We start from the raw sequence: 19,390 nt of genomic DNA, 5'->3' as shown, positions 1-19,390 counted from the left end.
GTGGCCGTTTGTATATCTTCTATGGAGAAATGTCTATCAAATCCTTTGCCCATTTTTAAGTTGAATTATTTGTCTTTTTACTGCTGAGTCTAGGCCAGATTTTAAATCTCACTCCCGCTCTGGCTGAAGTTACCTGGGCTCTGCATAAAGTTCTCGAGTGCTCAGCAAACAGTGCTCTCAAGCAAAGGCCAGTTGTCTGGTCAGGGTGTGAGTTTTCTCTGCCACTGCAGCCTCTGTGTGTGAGCCAGTGATAACTTACAGATGGGTAGTGGGGAGAAGGGGGAGGCTGTAGGTGACCCATCCCACACTCCTGCTCTTCTCAACTCCTGCATTCCTTAGCAAAGGCCCCCACCCCAATCCTGCCCCACCTTTGCCCTCCCCCAGAACCTATGATGTTGAGCTAAGTGCCCCTGACCCTTATAACCGGGGCTCCTTGTGACCTCAGCCTTCTCCCTGCTGATTTCCGAGTGCTCGTGGCTGCCCCTCTCCCTCCCTGAACCACCTGGAATCAGGAAGATCATCCGCTTCCAGCACCATCCAATCCTGGGCGTGGAGAAGGGTCAAGAACACGGCTCTGCCGCTGCCCTGGCTGGGGCTGGACTAAGCTTAGCCTCTCAGCTGCTCTGCGACGTTGGCCACGTCTCTATCATCCCTGTGCCCTCACCCCAAATAGGGCTAACCTGTGGGACTGACCTCCCAGGCTGACTGAGAGCTCATGTGGTATCAGGCAATAAACAGGAGGGTGCTGTTACCCCAGACTGCTCTCAGATTCTCTCTCAGAGAAGCCAAATCAGACAAACAGAGAGACGCATGCTGGGTGCAGGTTTCCAGAGATGAGAGGCTGCGCCGGACCCTTTTTGGTAGCTGCCCAAGCACAGAGCTGGGGAAACAGAGCTCGGCAAATATTGACCCGAATACCTGGGAGGGAAAGGCAGAATGGCACACAGAGCGGGATCCAATCTGTGTGACAAAAACTAGAATGTGAGGTCTGCATCTGCAGAGAAACGAGTGTGCAGAGGGCACGTGCTGGTGCTCAGGGCAGCTGCCTTTGGGGTTTGAGGTTGAAGGGAGGCAGGTGAGGTGGATAAAACTGTTATAAACTGTTATATGTTCGTCCCCACCCTCTTGTGGAAGGAGGGCACGTCCCCGCTCCCTGCCACTGGGCTTGGCGTGGAAACTGTTCGGACATGGGGCTTTAGTGGGAGCTGCAGTGTGTGTTGTGGGAACTGCACTCCGGAACCTCTCCTGACCCACCTGGAATGAGTGTCCCCCTGGGTAGCTGCCACCTGAGCCTGCGCCCCAGAAAAAAGCACAAATGGCTGAGCCCAATCCACAAGGCGAAGCACAGCTCACCTCCCCGTGAACAAACACCGGCTGTGTCTTCCCTGACCGGTGGTTACTGCTGCCCAAGCCTGTGAATGGCCACTTGTTGTGCCCGCCCTGACCAGCGGTTACTGTGCAGGAGCCCTTGGGTGCCAGGGTGGTTTTCTCCCTGCATTATCGTGGCAAGAGCTGATGCATACAAAGGGAGGGTAAATGGGGTTTTCACCTTTTACTCCATCATCTAAGAAACTTAGACCAAATCTGTTATTCTTTAGAGAGAAAAGGAGGCTTAGAAGAAACAGGGGTGCTGATTCTGTCTCAGAGCGTCTGGCTGGCCCCTGTGCCCTGTGGCCGTCGACGCTGCCTGGTGGATGTCCGGTGCGGTGGCTGCTTCTCCGTCCCTCCCAGCTGACGGTGGGCTGTTTGCAGGCACAGTGGCACCCTGTTGTCAGGACCGGCCTGGCTGGGCCTGGCAGGGGGGCAGGTTTGTCAACGGGCTGAATCCCAGAATGCCAGAAATGGAATGTAGAAGTCATGGGATCTGCACAGAGGAAATTCAGCGTGTATCAGAGTGGGCCAGGTGTAGCAGTAATCCTTGCTTCCTGGTGAGCTATCGTTTTGGAAGTTACGGGAGTTTCTCTGGGTTTCATCCGGTGCAGATACAGGAAGGATGTGCCCTCAGAATGCGTGCGTCCTGCCTCCCTGCTGTTGACTGAGGCATCTCTGCTGTCTCCACCAGAGCAAGTTCCCCTGTCATCCAAGGCCCTGCACGTGTTAGCCTGTGTCACTGGGGAAGGAAGGCTTGTGGCCTTAGTCTGCTTACCTGTAACACGGGGTTATCTGGCATAAGCAATGTTGTGGACTAACTGTCCCAAAAGCACCTCCGACAAATCACTTAGTATGATGTAAATCCCTCAGAAAGATCCCAAAATAGGCTGCACGCGGTGGCTCACACCTGTAATCCCAGCACTTTGGGAGGCCAAGATGGATGGATCACGAGGTCAGGAGATCAAGACCATCCTGGCTAACACGGTGAAACACTGTCTCTACCAAAAATACAAAAAAAAAAAAAAATAGCCTGGCATGGTGGTGTGCACCTGTGGTCCCAGTGACTCGGGAGGCTGAGGCAGGAGAATGGCGTGAACCCAGGAGGCAGAGGTTGCAGTGAACCAAGATCACCACACTGCACTCCAGCCTGGGCGAGAGAGTGACACTCCATCTCAAAAAAAAGAAAAAAAAAAAGAAAGAAAGAAAGAAAGAAAGAAAGAAAGAAAGAAAGAAAGAAAGAAAGAAAGAAAGAAAGAAAGAAAGATCCCAAAACATGGCAGATTCCTTTCAAATGCAGAGCTGCACTTTCAGAAACTAGGAAAAATCCAAGCTGAAAACGGCTGCAGGAGGTGTGTGAGCAGATGGTGCAGCCATTCCAGGGGTGGGCAACTAGGCTCAGCAGGGAAGAGCCTGTGTTTCGATGCCCATCGACAGAACAGAGATGAGGCCTTGGACTCACACGCGTTGGGGGTGAGAACCGCGACCGTGGGTGGAGCCCAGGCCTTAGCAGAGCTTGTTTGTTTTAGTCTGAGCTCTGGTGGGAAGAAAGTTTCTGCTAAGAATTACAACAATAAAACTGCCTGCATTGTGGTCAGGTTGAAAAAATGCACCACCAGGAGGCCCGGGAATGCCCAAATGAGAAACTGGGGGAAAAGTGGGATGAGCGTGGAAACCCCTGGGGGCCTCTGGCAGGAGCAAATTGCAAATCACCCTCAACAGAGGCCACACAGCATTTCCGGATAAAATTATAGACCGTGAACTCACAGTAGAAACCTACAAGCCCTGCAAAGAAGAAATGCAAAATATGCAAAGCAGTGCAGTGGCAAGATGACATCTTCAAGAAATCCAGACAAAAGAGTCATCAAATATGCAATATTAAAATTTTTCAAACAATTAAAAGTATGGAAAGATGATATCTTAAAAAATGAGTAAAGACCAGCAAACAAGGTAAGAAAATCAGGCAAATTTGGAAAAGAACAACAACAACAAAAAATCTCCTAAAAATGAAAAATACAGTCACTGAAATTAAAACAATTTAGATACAGCTACTGAGAATTCATAAGATAGATCTGAATAAATTGCCAAGAATGAGACAGACACATAAATAATTATTGTTTTGGAAGTTAATCTCTCAGTCATTATCTCTTTAAATGTCTCCTTTCCCAGATCTATCTACATGATAGATTACAATGTTGTAATATGTGTCTAATTGGAGTTCCACAGGGAAAATTGGTGAAGGGAGACATTTGAAGAGATAGTGGCTGAGACATTTCCAGGACTGATGGAAGTCATGCGTCTCCAGATTCAAAATCCTAAGTCCTGAGCAAGTTAAATAAAAACGAATTTTCACACAGCATATTGTGATGAAAGAGAAGAAAACTAAAGGCAAAGATGATTCAGAAAGGCAACTGGAGACCTTTGCTTCTGGCCAACATGGAGTAACAGGACCCGGATTTATCCTTCTACCTAAAATAACCCAAACCAGGCAGACTACGTGAAATGAGAGCTTTCAAGAAACGAGACATCGTATAACAAAGTATAATGATCCCTGAGCGACGGGAACAACAAGGTAAGCCCTACAACCACCCCGGCTTCCTGCCTTGAAAACGTTCTCAGGACATGGCTCAGGGAGGCGGAACCCAGGGGAGCCTGGCAGACTCTTGGAGTTAGGACACAGAACTGAGGGTTCAGGAAGAACAAACCAAGACGATACAGCTCACAGGACAGAGTGAAGGAGAGGGGAGAGGGGCACGGGCGAGTTCTGGTATCTGCTGAGGAACCCCCTGCTGCTTGAATATTCAGCTAAATACTCATCAGCATTATTTTTATGTGACGAAAATAACCAGGGCTGCAGAGTGAACCATCTGAAAGGATTAGTGGTACCAGTTCCTGGTGCCCACACCGGAGAAGGGAATAGTGCCTGTTCTCACCAGCCAGGTCGGAAGCCTCATGTTCATGGGACAGAGAACACAGAGGAGCCTTACTTCCACAGGGGGGACTGTTTGGCCCTAAACCCAACACTGATCTTTTCCACTCAGGATCAAACTGTTTCCAAGTAACTTCAATTAAGATGCTGTAATATGTCTAACTGCTGTTTCACAGGGAAAATTAGGGAAAGGAAATATTTGAAGGGATGTTGGCTGAGAAGCTTCCCAAAACAAAGCACAAGAATATTTATAGAAATACAAAAACACCCGGAATCCAATCAAGAAAAATTCACAAAGTCTAGCATCTAATTAAAGACGACCACATGTAAGGAGCAGGAAAACATGACCCAGAGTGAGAAGATGTAATCAATCTAAACCAGCCTGGATTGAATAGGTGTTAGAATTAGCAGAGGCAAAGATGTTAAACACTTATTATAACTGTCCTTTATGTGTCCCCCCAAAAGTTCAATGGTCAAGTGGAAGATACTAAAAAACACACATTGCACTTCCAGAGATGAAAATTATCATGTCTGAGATGAAAAACAGACAATTGAGATTAACAATGTATGAGACATTGTGGAAGAAAAGGTTAGTGGACTCACAGCCATAGCAATAGAAACGATCTAAGGTAAAACCATGGAGAAAACAGAGTGAGAAAATGACCAGGGTATCAGTGAGTTCAGAAGCAACTTTGAGGAGACTAATGTATGTGCAACTGGGGTGCATGAAAGTAGGCAGGGGGCAGGGCAGCAAAAGTTTTTAAAGAAATAATGGCTTAAAAATGTCCCATTTTGATGTAACAGTAATAATGAACTCACAGACTGAAGAAGCTTGATGAACCCCTAAGCATGATAAACATGAAGAAAACCACACCAAGGCACGTAATAATCAAAATGTTTAAAAACAATGGCAAAAGGAGTATTTTATAAGCAGCCTGAGAAAAAAAGGCATGCTCCACAGGGAGGAGAAAAGACAAGGCTGACTGCAGACTTATCATCATAAACAATGCAAGTGAGAGGACCGTGGAGAAACATCTTTAAAGTACAGAAAGAAAAGGAAAATGATAATGTCAATTTACAACTCTGTACCCAGCAAACATATCTTTCAAAAATGAAGGGAAAATATAAAAGCTGAAAGAATTTGCCACCACTGAACCCGGATCCCAAGAGAGGATATAGAAAGTCAGGCAAACATCTCCTTCAGGCAGGAGGAAAATGCTACCAGTTGGAAATAGAAGTCTACTCAGCGGAAAAGAAGAGCACCAGAAGTGGTAAACACATGAGTAAATATATGAGATTTTTCTTATTTAAGTCTTTTCAAAAGATAATGACTCTTTAAATGAAAATAATGGGCCAGGTACAGTGGCTCACATCTGTAATCTCAGCACTTTGGGAGGCTGAGGTGGGTGGATCTCAAGGTCAGGAGTTCGAGACCAGCCTGGCCAACATGGTGAAACCCCGTCTCTACTAAAAATACAAAAATTAGCCAGGTGTGGTGGCGGGCGCCTGTAGTCCCAGTTACTTGGGAGGCTGAGGCAGGAGGATCAGTTGAATCTGGGAGGCAGAGGTTGCAGTGAGCCAGGATCATGCCCCTGCACTCCAGCCTGGGTGACAGAGTGAGACTCTTTTTTTTTTTTTTTGAAAGCATAAAAGAAAGAAAGAAAATACTAATAGTGTATCATGGGGACCATAATGTAGGTAAAAGTAACTATATCACAACAGTAACACAAAAGCCAAGAAGTACCCCATTGTAAGGTTCTTATGCTGAAAGAAAGGTGATATAATACTATTTAAAAGTAGATTGTGATAAGATAAAGTAGTATATTATAAACCCCAAAGTACCCACTAAAATAATAAAGCAAAGAGTTATAGCTAGTGAGCCAATAAAGACAATAAAATGGAATAATAAAAAGTATTCAATCAAAAAAGGAAGCAAAGAGGGGAACAAAGAACTGAAAAAACAAAAAGAGAACAAACAGCGAGAAGACAGACTCAAACCATATCAATAAACACATTAAAGGTTAATAGCCGACTGGGCCCGGTGGCTCATGCCTGTAATCCCAGCACTTTGGGAGACCAAGGCAGGCAGATCACGAGGTCAGGAGATCGACACCATGGTGAAATCCTGTCTCTACTAAAAATACAAAAATTAGCCGGGCATGGCAGCGGGCGCCTGTAGTCCCAGCTACTTGGGAGGCTGAGGCAGGAGAATCACTTGAACCTGGGAGGCGGAGCTTGCAGTGAGCCGAGATTGTGCCACTGCACTCCAGCCTGGGTGACAGAGACAGACCCATCTCAAAAAAAAAAAAAAAAAAAAAAAGGTTAATAGTCTAAATACTCCAAGTGTAAGGCAGACATTGTCAGATGAGACAAACAGCAAGAAGATAGACTCAAACCATATCAATAAACACATTAAACGTTAATAGTCTGAATACCCCAAGTATAAGGCAGACATTGTCAGATGAGACAAACAGCAAGACCCACTGTATGCTGCAGAGACACACTTTTCAATATAAAAGCAAATAGGTTAAAAGTAAAAGGATGGGAAAGATATACCGCACTAATACTAATCAAAAGAAAGCTGGAGCTGCTGTAATAACACTAGGAAAAGTAAATTTCAGAGTGGACACGATTACCAGGGATACAGAAGGTTATGTCATAGGATAAACGAGTCAACAAACAAGAAAATAACAATTCTCAGTAAATTATTCCCCTAATAATATGCTGTCATAAAACAGGGATCAATAACTGATAGGGCTGCCACCAACATCGATCAATCTCCTGCTCTGTTTGGAGGCTTCAACGCCCATCTCCCCGTAATTGATAAAATAAGTAGACAGAAAATTATTAAGGATGCAGAATATTTGAACAACACTGTTTACCAACTTAGCCTAGTTGTTTTTATGGAACTCTCCTCTCATAGCAGCAGAATATCCATTCTTTTCAAGAGCATACGGAACACTGACCAGGTTGTCCATGTTCTGAGCCACGAAGCAAATCTCAGTAGATTTAAAAGGATTCAGATGATACAAGATACATTCTTTGACCACAGTGGAATTAAATTAGAAACCAACAACAGAAAGATCTTTGAAAAATCACAAAACAGTTGGAAACTAAATAATACACTTTTAACAATCCAGGAGTAAAAGAAGAAATCAAAAGGAAGATTAGAAAGTATTTTGAAGTCAACAAAAATTTTAAAAGCATCGTACCAAAATGAGCAGGGTGATGCTAAAACAGTATTGAAAGAGAATTTTATAGCTCTCAAAACTTGTTTTGTAAAAGAAGAAAGTTTTCAAATCAATGACCTCAGATTCTACCTTAAGAAGCAAGAAAAATAAGCGCAAATTAAACTCAATGTATGTAGAAAAAGGAACTAATAAATATCAGAGCAGAAACAAATGAAACATTAAAAATAAATTTAAAAGTGTGTTCTTCAGAAAAATCAATAACGTTAATAAACCTTTAGGTAGACTGATCAGAAAAAACAGAAAAATGCCAGTTAATACGAGGAATGAGAGAGGTGGCATCCTAGCAGATTCTATGACTATTAAGAGACTAATAAGATATTATGAACTTTTTTGTGCCAGTAAGTTTAGCAATTTATAGGAAATGGACTCATTCCTTAAAAATCACAAATCACCAAACTTACTGAAGAAGAAATTGATAACCTGAATAGCTCTATATTTATTAAAGAAATCAAATTGGCAATTAAAACCCTTCCTACACAGAAAACTCACATGGCTTTGACTGGTGAATTCTACCAGAATTTTAATTCTACACCAATTCTTCCAGAAAATTGAAAAGCTGGGAATACTTCTTAGCTCATTCTATAAAGTCATCATTATCTTAATACCCAAACAGGTTAAAGTCATTAGAAGAAAAGAAAACTAAAGACTAACATTCCTCATATAAAAAGTCTACTAGAGCCGGGCCAGGCTCACACCTGTAATCCCAGCTACTCAGGAAGCTGATGGAGGAGAACCACTTTGAGGCCAGGTGTTCGAGACCAGTCTGAACCCCACAGGGAGACCTGTCTTGAAAAGAATTATTTAAAAAAATTAATAAGGCATGGTGGCACAAGCCTGTAGCCCTAGCTACTGGGGAGGCTGAGGTGGGAGGACCTTCTGAGTCCAGGAGTTCAAGGCTATGCTGAGCCATGATTGTGCCCCTGTACTCTGCACTCCAGCCCGGATGACAGAGTAAAACATTGTTTCTAAAAACACATACATGTATGTATACATATAATTGCCAAATGGAGTTCATTCCAGGAATTCAGGGATGATTTAATATTTGCAAAACAATCAATGTAATGAAGCATATTAGTAAAGCAGAAAAGAATATCCTTATAATTATCTCAGTCAATGCAGAAAAATCATTTGACAAAATCTCACATCCATTCCCAATAAAAACTCTCAGCAAACTAGGAATAGAAGGAAAGTTACTCAACCTGATAAAGGGTATCTATGTTTAAAAACCTGTGGCCTATAAACTTTATAACCGGTATAAAGATGGAACGCTTCCCTCGTAACGCCAGGAGCAAGGTAAGGATGTCTACTCTCGCTCCTACTATTCAACAGGGTCCTGGAGGCTCCAGCCAGTGCAGTAAAGCAAGAAAGTAAGTGAAAAGCATCCAGACTGAACATGAGACAGTAAACCTGTATTCAGAGAAGACAGGCTGTACGTAGAGAATCTTACAGAATCTATAAAAAGCAATTACAACCGATAAATGGGTTTAGTGAGATGGAAGAATATAAAATCAACAGACAAAAATTAATTTCATATCTGCATACTGAGAAGTAATCAGAAATGGAAAATTTAAAACTGTCGTGTAGAGTCCTATAAAAAGTCGAACTTGCTAAGATGTCAACTTTCCCACAGCAGATTTTTGGCTTCAACACAGTCCTAATCATCATTCCAGCAGGTTTTCTCATATAAATTGACAAACTGATTATACAATTTATTTTGGAATTGCAGAGAACCTAGCATAACCCAAACAACTTTGAAAAAGAAAAGCTGTAAGACTCTCACGACCTGATTTCAATATGTATTGGGAAGCTACAGTTATCAACACCGTGGTGTTTATGTTAAGAGAGGCAAATAGATCAATGGAACAGAACAGAGTTTAGAAATAGACCCTCACACACATAGGTAATTGATTTCGGCAAAGACATCAAAACAATCTCATTGGGGAAACAAAATCTTTTCAACGAACGGTGCCAGGATGATCATATGGAGAAAAAACTTATCTGACACTGTTACCCAAAACTTGATTTTAGGTGGAGCGTATTACCAAATGTGAAACAGAAAACTGTAAAGCCTCTAGACAAAATTATAACCTGGGTATAAGGAAGGTTTCTTAAGGCAGAGAAAAAATTTTTTTGACACATCAGAGTTTATCAAATTAAAAATTATTTTTGTCAATATTCCATGAAGAAAATAAATAGGCTAAACACAGACCGGGAGAAAAAGTCGTGCGAAACCCGTAGGACTTTCTCGGGAGCGTACAAAGAAGTCCTACAACTCAAATATGAAAAAGAGGAAATGCCGACATAAATAAGCCAAACGCCCTATTCAGCAATGGAAAGGAACGGAGCACGGATGCACGCAAGACACAGGCAAGTCTCAAAGCCTTGTCCCGGGAAGGAGCTGTTGTATGAAGTTCTACGACACACAAAACTCATCTGTGGAGAAAAACATCAGAATAGGTTTGTCTGTGAGGCTGACTGAGGAGAGAAACTTTCTGGAGTCGGGGAATTGGTCTTTGTTTTCCTTCAGGTCCGACCACCCACTGCATGCATTTATCCAAACTCACAATGGCACCTTTAAAACGGGTGCCTTCCACTCCAGGTACAATTTACCTAAAAAACTAAAATTCTGCAAACAAGTATTGAGCTCTAGTTAGTTATACACATGCTGAAATATTCAGGGGCCAAGTGCACCCACGTGAGCAACTCACTTTGAAGTTTATAAAAGATTTGATGGATACATGTCATATAATAAAGCAAATGTAACAAAATGGTAACAGTTGCAGAATCTAACTGGTGGGTCTATGGCTGTTCACTGCGCAATTCTTCCTGCTTGAAATTTTCATAATGAAATGTCAGTGGGAAATACCAAGAGGTGGTAATGGTCAGGACTGATCAATTGATACACAGCAAATTTTAAAACAACCACAGTCTATGCCAGGAGATAATGGAATACTGTTTTAGAATCGAAACAAAGAAAGAAAGAGAAGGAAGGAGGGAGGGAAAGATGGAGGAAGACATTACTTTTCAGACTAAGACGGAGATATCACCACCAACAGAAAGAACTACTTAAGGATCTAATTCAGGAAGAAGGAAATCTATCCCAGAAGGAAGGAGTAGGACCCGGGAACAAACTACGAGTGAAGAAAATGGCAAACATCTGGAAACATGTGTCCAGGTATTTGCTACATAAAACAATAAGAACAGTGAGTAATCTGGGGTTTAAAAGAACAAGCTGGAACTTGTATCAGTCACGATACTTGGTTGCAAACAACGCATCTGGTCTGGCTAAGTTTAAGCAGAAAGCACACTTATTAACAAATATTAGGGCACTTGAACTCGGAATGTGCCCAGCCAGAAACAAAGCCTGGCCCTGCCCTGGGGGCTTCTCCCTGGGAGCCTCACCGTCGCCCCTGCCTGGCACCTGCCACGTTGGACAGTGCTTCTCAGTAGGGCAGGCTGGCATCTTGAGAAGGACGATTCTTCATTGTGTGGGGTGGTCTTGTTTACTGCGGAGTGTTTAACACCTCAGTCCACACCCAATGCTTGTCAGTGTACTCCCAAGTCATCACAACCACCAAAAACACAAGCGCGTTCCCAAGGCCTTCAGGGGCGAGGTGATGCCGCCTTTGGTTGATGTCTCTGTGGGTCTCTTCCCCCTCGCTCTCCTGCTGCCCCATCCCGCACAGGCAGTGCTCTCGGCACAGGCAGGTGCTCTCGGCACAGGCAGTGCTCTCAGCACAGGCAGCACAGGCAGGTGCTCTCAGCAGGGGTGGTTTACCTCCAGGACATATTTGGCAAAGTCTGGATATATTTTTGGTTGTCATGACTGAGGGGTTCCCACTGAGAAAGGGCAAGGATCCCAGCAAACACCCTACAGTCCCCACCACAATGAATAATCCAGCCCTAAATGTCCATAGTCAACAGTGCCAAGGTTGAGAGACCCCGATATGGGTAGTGTGGTGGGGTTTAACCTTTACATTTTAGGACATTGGTTGTCAACAGAGGTTATGACTGAACCAGAAGAAGAGTGAACATTACCCAGAGGCACTGGACGAGGAGGTGGATGTAGTAACAGACGAGACTTTGCAGGGCTGCTGAGTATAGTTGTACAGGTTGTGTACTGCACAATCAAAAAGTACCACTCACACTGTAGACCCTATACACGTGTGTATTTTTTATGCCAATTTTCTAGCAGATGACAGTCCAAAGCCATTGGTGACAGATCAGGATCCACATGGCAGGTGAGGTGGAGGCCAGGCAGGCAGGGCCCCAGTGCCCGGTGGGCTCTGCACCAAGAGGAATAAAGGGGAGGTTGGCATTCTTCCTCGTGAACATCAGGGCCCTTCTAGGAGGTGCTATGATCGAAATAGACAGAAATTGGTGCTTGAAAGTCAGAAACACCGGGGCAGGTGTCTCCAACCCCACCTGCAGAGGAGGGGTAATCAGGAAAGACTTCCTGGAGGAGGCAGCCTGGGAGCTGCATCTCAGGGCACAAATAGGGGTTAGCTGAGCTGAGAGGGGGAAAGATGCCCTCCTAAGCAGAGGAGCTAACGTTTTGTTTTTTAGCAGACAAAAAACATGGCAAGAGAGCATCTCCGGAGGCTGATAGAGAACCAACAAGGAAGGCAGGCATGACTGGGAGAGCTGAGGGTGCCCGTTCTGGGTGGGGGAGCAGGGTGTGGTCAGGGTCTCTCCAGGCAGAGAGGGAACAAGGCCACTTGTATTTACTGCAGTCACAGGAATGTTAAAAAAAAAAATACAGAATAGGCCAGGCATGGTGGCTTGTAATCTCAGCACTTTGTGAGGCCAAGGTCGGTGGATCACTTGAGCCCAGGGATTTGACAACAGCCTGGGCAACATAGGAAAACCCCGTCCACACACACACACACACACACACACACACACACACACACACAAAATTAGCTGGGCGTGGTGGCAGCTACTCGGGAGGCTGAGGTGGTAGGATCACCTGAGTCCAGGAGGTCGAGGTTGCAGTGAGCTGTGATTATGCCACTGTACTCCAGCCCATGCAACAAAATGAGACCCTGTCTTAAAAAAAAAAGTGGGGGGGAGGGGATTATTTTCAAAAATGGGACAAGTGGCCAAACAGAGCTATACCTTTTTAAATTTTTGTTTAAATGTTTAATGTTTACTTTTAGTGATTTGACACATTTCTCTGTCACACACGCCTGTGTGCAATCTCATCTCATATAAAGCGTCCTTGTCTGCAGCCCTCACATAGGTGAGGCTTGGAGCCCCTTACCTCCGGACCTGTGAGACCCTGGGCTGGGATGTGGCTGTGGGAAACAGCAAGGCTGCCCTGGACGGGCACTCAGTTCTGTTTGGAGCCCCTCCCTGGGGCTGGGAGCCACCTGGCCAGAGGGTGCCCAGGGCCGGGACAGAGAGGGCAGAGGCCCGGGCTGGAGGGTGCAGGACACAGGCTGTATGGGAGGTCTGCACCTGCAAGGGGTTGGGTCATTCTGTCTCGAGTCTGCCCAGTGATCCCAGGGATGACTGCAGATGAGGGGGTCTCTTTGGGGACATCTGGAAGGTTCTCACGGCCTGGACTCCATGTGCGTGTGCATCCTCAGTGCCCAGCAACGCCAGCCAGCCCTGGACCTGGCGCCAGGCCATGAATATTCGCATCCTCAGAAGGCCGGGGGGTGTCTGTCCAGAGCCGAGGTCCCATCAGTCTTGATGCTATTGCAGACACACAAACAAATAAGCCACATAATTTCTTCCGCGGCCTGCCGTGGTTCCGTGAGCACGGGTGCCTGGTGCATGGCCCCCGCCCAATTACATCTCAATCAGTGTTAAAAGGCATCTGACATTTCCCTTTGATTTATGTATTAACCTTTACATCCAGCGCAGGCGGGCGCTGATTGCTTTCATCAGCTGCGCTGAGGCAGCTCCGAGGGGCTCCTCCCAAAGCTCTTCCCACCGCATCCCCAGGCTGAGTGCCTCCTGTAACACGGAGCTTGCTCGTGGAGACCCCAGGTTGGTGCACGAAGGCCGAGGCTGTGTCCTGGCCATCCCCAGCAACTCCACTGGAGGACAGGCTCCAGGAAGCTCCAGGAGCTGCAGGTCCACGGCTCTGTGCACTCCTTTCTCTGCGCAAACGGCGTTGAAAAAGACGGTGACTGCCAACTCTGTGTTGATGTGAGCAGTTGTGGGGCCGTGAGACTGTGCAGCTGACAGACAGGGGTATGGATTCCCAGAGACCCCCTCACATGTCTGTAGCCTCCCACAGCTGCCCCGTCACAGCCCCACCCCACGAGTGCACAGAAACCCACACCACACACTTGTGTGCACATGCTAATGGGCAGACTCACTTGGCACAAGCACATGTGTGCTCACTGACATCCACACTGCACACTCATGCACATGCACGCTTACTCACATGCACACTCATACACACTCATATGCACTCACATACTCACACACACACATACACACTCACATACACACACATGCTCACTCACTCTTCCAGGGACACAGACTCACTCCCACTCAAACACACACTGGCACACCCAGCAGACGTGTACACGTGGGCACACACCCGATGCCCACTCGCACACAGAACATGCGGATGGCTGAACCAATGGAAGAGACGCCCCAGTACCCTCTTCACCCCGGGGCGCCTGTGCAGGACGGGACTTCAACTCACATCTGGACGGAGGTGGTCAGGCCGGATGATCCAGGCGGTTCCACAGCCGGACGTGGGACAGCAGTGTGTTTTGGGTTCCAGGAGATGGTGGGGAAGGGAGACAGGGAAGGGAAGGCGGCCAGTGCAGGTAAAAGGGCAGGTTGTGGCCCAGGTACCTGGGGCTCAGTGCACTGGGAACCCTGAGAGTCACGGGCATTGTGTAGGGGCCCTAGGCGAGCCCAGCCCTGGATGGGGACAGACGGGACAGCAGGGAACAAATGGTGAAGTGGTCAGTGCCCCTGCCGTCCCCTCTTCTTCCTAAAGGCCTTTGCAGAGCTGTCCCCTTGCTGACCAAGTCCCCAGCCCTCGGTCCTGACCACCCAGAGGGCACGCCCCTCACAACCGTCCCCAGCAGCAGAGAGGCCAGGACTGCAGCTCTCAGACTCTCCCGGGCCTCAGCAGCTTCTGGGGATGCAGACTCCAGCCCCGCCTCAGCTGCAGCAGCTCAGAACCTGTGGGAGAACCTGCATTTGCATCAGACCTCCCAGGCAGTTCTCACAGGCAGTACCCAGGCAGCCTAGGTGTGGCTACTAGGCCACACCTCCCCCAGGATCTGAGGCTGCTGTGCCCGTCTCATCAGTCAGGATTCCACCATTAGGGATATTTTGTTTCTTCGACCAAAGTACTTATCCCCCATTATTAAACATATATTGAACTACTTTTGTATAAATCAGGATTCCTTCCATTGCAACTGTCCAACTGTCACCAAACCACCGTGAGCCCAGTGGAGAATGATTGGCTTAGGTGACTGGAAGGCAACACTGGGCTTCAGGCGTGGCTGGATCCAGGTGCTGGAAACAAGCCCTCAGGAACCTGCCTCTCCTGCCTTTTGGTTCTGCATTCTGCTGTGGAGTCCATCCTCCTACAGGCTTTCCCTGGATGGCTGCAGGTGGCACCGACAGTCCCAGACCACATTCCACTGTGTGGACCCTCCCTCCCCATCCATTCCAGCAGAAGCCCAGGGCTGGGGTCCATTCCTTGCGTTTGGGTCATGTGATGCCTCCACCCCAGTCTCTGCGGCCGAGGGGAAGGGATCAGCTGGTGAGGCCTGGGTCAGGGGTCCACTCAAGGTTGATAGTGGGCCAGGTGTGGTGGCTCTCATGCCTGTAACCCTAGCACTTTGGGAGGAGGGCAGATCATTTGAGCTCAGGAGTTCAAAAGACCAGCCTGTGCAACAAAGTGAAACCCCATCTCTATAAAAAACACAAAAATTATCCAGGCATGGTGGTGCACACCTGTCGTCTCAGCTTCTGGGGAGGCTGAGGTGGGAGGATTGCTTGAGCCTGGGAGGTGGAGGTGGCAGAGAGCCAAGATCACGCCATTGCATTCCAGCCTGGGTGACAGAGCCAAACCTTGTCTAAAAAAAAAAAAAAAAATCCTGGCTAACACGGTGAAACCCCGTCTCTACTAAAAACACAAAAAATTAGCCGGGTGCGGTGGTGGGCACCTGTAGTCCCAGCTACACGGGAGGCTGAGGCAGGAGAATGGCATGAACTTGGGAGGCGGAGCTTGCAGTGAGCCGAGATCGCGCCACTGCACTCCAGCCTGAGCGACAGAGTGAGACTCCGTCTCAAAAAAAAAAAACACCAGGATGAAGGAGGTCACCCCCACCCTAACCAGCGGGCAGGGGCCACTTCCTAGAGGAAACCCCATGAAAGGTGACTCTAAATGGATGGTTACAGACAGGACCCTCTCTGTCCTCATGCTCCCAGCAAGAGGCTCCCACGGCCCAGGCATGACAGGACCAAAGTGAAAACCTCCCTTAGCCCTGTTGAAGCAAACCAGTGTGGACAGAAAGACTCCAGCGGCTGGCCGGGTGCGGTGGCTCAAGCCTGTAATCCCAGCACTTTGGGAGGCTGAGGTGGGTGGATCACGAGGTCAGGAGATCGAGACCATCCTGGCTAACACGTGAAACCCCGTCTCTACTAAAAATATACAAAAATTAGCCGGGAGCGGTGGCGGGCGCCTGTAGTCCCAGCTACTCGGGAGGCTGAGGCAGGAGAATGGCGTGAACCCGGGAGGTGGAGCTTGCAGTGAGCTGAGATCCGGCCACTGCACTCCAGCCTGGGGGACAGAGCGAGACTCCGTCTCAAAAAAAAAAAAAAAAAAAAGAAAGACTCCAGCGGCTCCTAGCCCCGCTGTGCCTGGTCCGTGGCCGGCAGGAGGCCACACCTGACCCTGGGACAGATGGCCGTTGGGTCCACGGCCGGCAGGAGGCCATACCTGACCCTGGGCCATTGGGGGGTCACAGAACCTGTCTGCTGCAGGCCTCAGTCCCCCCATCTACAGAAAGGAACCAAATCCACCTACCCAACCTTTCAGGGAGCTGTGCTGAAGGCTGAAAATGCTGCCGGGCGCTGAGGACTGAGCCTGGGAGGGCTGTTGCTTCTGGAGGCCCATGGGGTCACCCAGCTCAGGCCCAGGATAGCAGGCTCCCCAGCGCACAGTGCTGACACAGGGAAGCTGTGGCCCAGGCAGGCCCCAGAAGTCACAGGCAGAGAGAGTGTATCTCCCAGGCCCAGCTGGGCAGACACCCTTGGGGATCCCAGGATCCTCAGGCCAGGCCCAGCATAGCCCGGGGTCCCCCCATCCACCCGGGCCCAGACCCCTCGCCACGGAGGGGAGGCGTGCGCCCCTTGCGAGCAGGGAAGCCTGAGGTTTCTGGGACCGAGCTGCCAGCCTCCTCCGTGCTGAGGGAGACACCTCGAGCCAGGGTTTTCCTGGCCCACATCTGGCCGAATCAGTTCCTCTACAAAGAAAACAGTGGGAAAAATTGTTCCCAGCTTTTCAGAAATTGTTCCCAGCTTTTCAGAAACGCCAGACACACGTGGCTCCTCGTCTCTGTGTTTGGGATGGCTGAGCCACATACGTGCCTGCTCTGTGAGCCAACGCTTTACGGGAGGCAGGAGCATGGCCAAGAAACACATCGCAGCACCTACTGTGTGTGGGGTCAACTGCAGGCCGGGAAGCCGGGAGGCACGGGAGCCTCGGGAGGCGGGGCTAGGGGTACAAGCGTGAGGACCTCCAGCCTCCTTCAGGTGTGCGGCAGGGACCCTGGAACCAGCATGACTTGTGCAAATCCTTACCCCACCTCAAACCACACGGCCCTAGGCAGGTCTCTGTGCCTCAATTTCCTCATCTGTGACACGGGGAGGAGATGAGATGTGTCCGTTAACTATGAGATGCCTCCTCACCTCTCGGCCTGGGAGTGTGCACCCAAACGGCTCTGCCTGGGGGCTAGGCAGAGGAGGACATTTTGCACCAGGCCTTGAAAGCCAAGTGGGTTTTTACGAGGCTACAAAGATGAAAAAGGCATTGCAGAGGGAGGAAACCACGTGTGTGAGGGCATGGAAGCGTGACCGTGGCAGGTCAGATGGAGCCAGCAGTCTCAGCTCAGCAGGACCCATTTTCTCTCCCATCCTGTAGACAGAGAGAGGAACATTCTCACTGTGCCCAAGCATAGCCATGGGCATTTCACATGCTGTGCATTGTGCATGCACATGTGTGTGGCTATATGTGTGTGTGCTTGAGCATACAGGCGTGTGTGCGTATGTGTGTATGTGGATATGTCTGTGTATATGCATGCATGTTCACATGTGTGTGCCTATGTTAGTGTGCACATGTGCAGGTGCATGCATGTCTATGTACATGTTTGTGTGCTCACACATGTATGTGTGTGTGCCTATGTTAGTGTGCATGCATGTGCGTGTGTGTGGATATGTCTGTGTACGTGCATGCATGTTCACGTGTGTGTGCCTATGTTGGTGTGCATGTGTGTGCACATATGTCTATGTACATGTGTGTATATATGTCTATGTACAAGCGTGTGTTCGTGTGTGCATATATGTATATGCACACGCACGTGTGTTCATGTGTGTGCATATATGTCTATGTACATGCGTGTGTGTTCATGTGTGTGCATGTCCATGTGATGTTCTGTCTTTGCATCTCAGGCCTATGAAGGCAGGCCCAGTAGACAGCCAGGCACATCTGCACTTGGTCAGCCTCAGGTGCAAGGAGGCTTCAGGACACCAGGGAGGGGACCTGCTGACTCTAGGGACAAGCGGGAGAACTGGGTGAAATAAACCATTTCTTCCTCCTCTGTCTGAAACAGCCTGGGGTGGGAATCTGAAGGGCTGGATTTATTCCTGGGTTTGGCTGCTTTAAAGCTGTGGGTCCTCTCAAGCCTCAGTTTCCCCATTTGTCAGAGAAGAGTGTTCTCTGCCCTGCACCCTCCCAGGGTGATAGAGGAGAGTGTTCTCTGCCCTGCACCCTCCCAGGGTGATAAGGTGACGGCTGTTGGGAGTCTCCTCTGCAGAACCTCACCCGGGATGATACACAAGATTCACTTTCAACACCAGAACTTCCCATCAACGGGCTCACCAGCCTGCGGCATGCTGGCTTCTGCTGCCTGGATCCACCTTCCCTGGGCACTAGAAACAAAGGAGGCTGTGGGCAAAATGGTTCACAGAACTTCCTCAAGGCCCTGACTTGTCCGAGCCCTCAGCCCAGATGCAGTGTCTTTGAGGGGGGCAACCCATCTCCCCTTTTCCTCTCCCCAACATACACCAGCCTTTTCTCCTGTGCCGTCTTTCTCTGGCTAAAGCAGCTGGCCTTCCCTGTGTGGACAAGGCCCAGGATCTGTGGCTGGGGCTGCCCTCATCCCTTCTGTTGGGTTCAGACATTAAACTGCTCCAGGAAGGAGCCATATGCCCCACCCCAGACTTCTTGCTGGGGGAGCTAAGCCATTCCTGTGTTTGTCGACGCTGTCATCGCCCAGGATTTCTGTTACTGGTGGCCAAAAGCACCTATCGAGAGAGCGTGAGGAGCCTCAGAACTGCACAGGGTGCCCTCATGCGGCAGGGCCCTTGCAGGCGTCACTCTGACCATGTCCGTTGCTGTTTGTCCAGCCCTGTACGCGGCCCCAGGATGGAGTGGCGTTGCACAGAAGGAAGGGCCTGTGGCTCCACGCTAACCTGTGAAGCAGCATCACATCTGTTAACAGACGTTAAGCAATGAATTGCACGAGTGGGCAGATTTTTCTCGCTCTCTGGAACCAAATTGATTCAGGTAACTGTCTTAAGAGGGGGCTGGTCCAAACTCTCTCTTCTTCCTACCCCAAACTCGGGAACGAAG

This window comes from Macaca fascicularis, chromosome 3 (assembly GCF_037993035.2).
Source record: "Macaca fascicularis isolate 582-1 chromosome 3, T2T-MFA8v1.1".
Taxonomy (NCBI): Eukaryota; Metazoa; Chordata; class Mammalia; order Primates; family Cercopithecidae; genus Macaca; species Macaca fascicularis.
The sequence above is the reverse complement of the archived record's forward strand: the minus strand, read 5'-3'. Positions refer to the sequence as shown.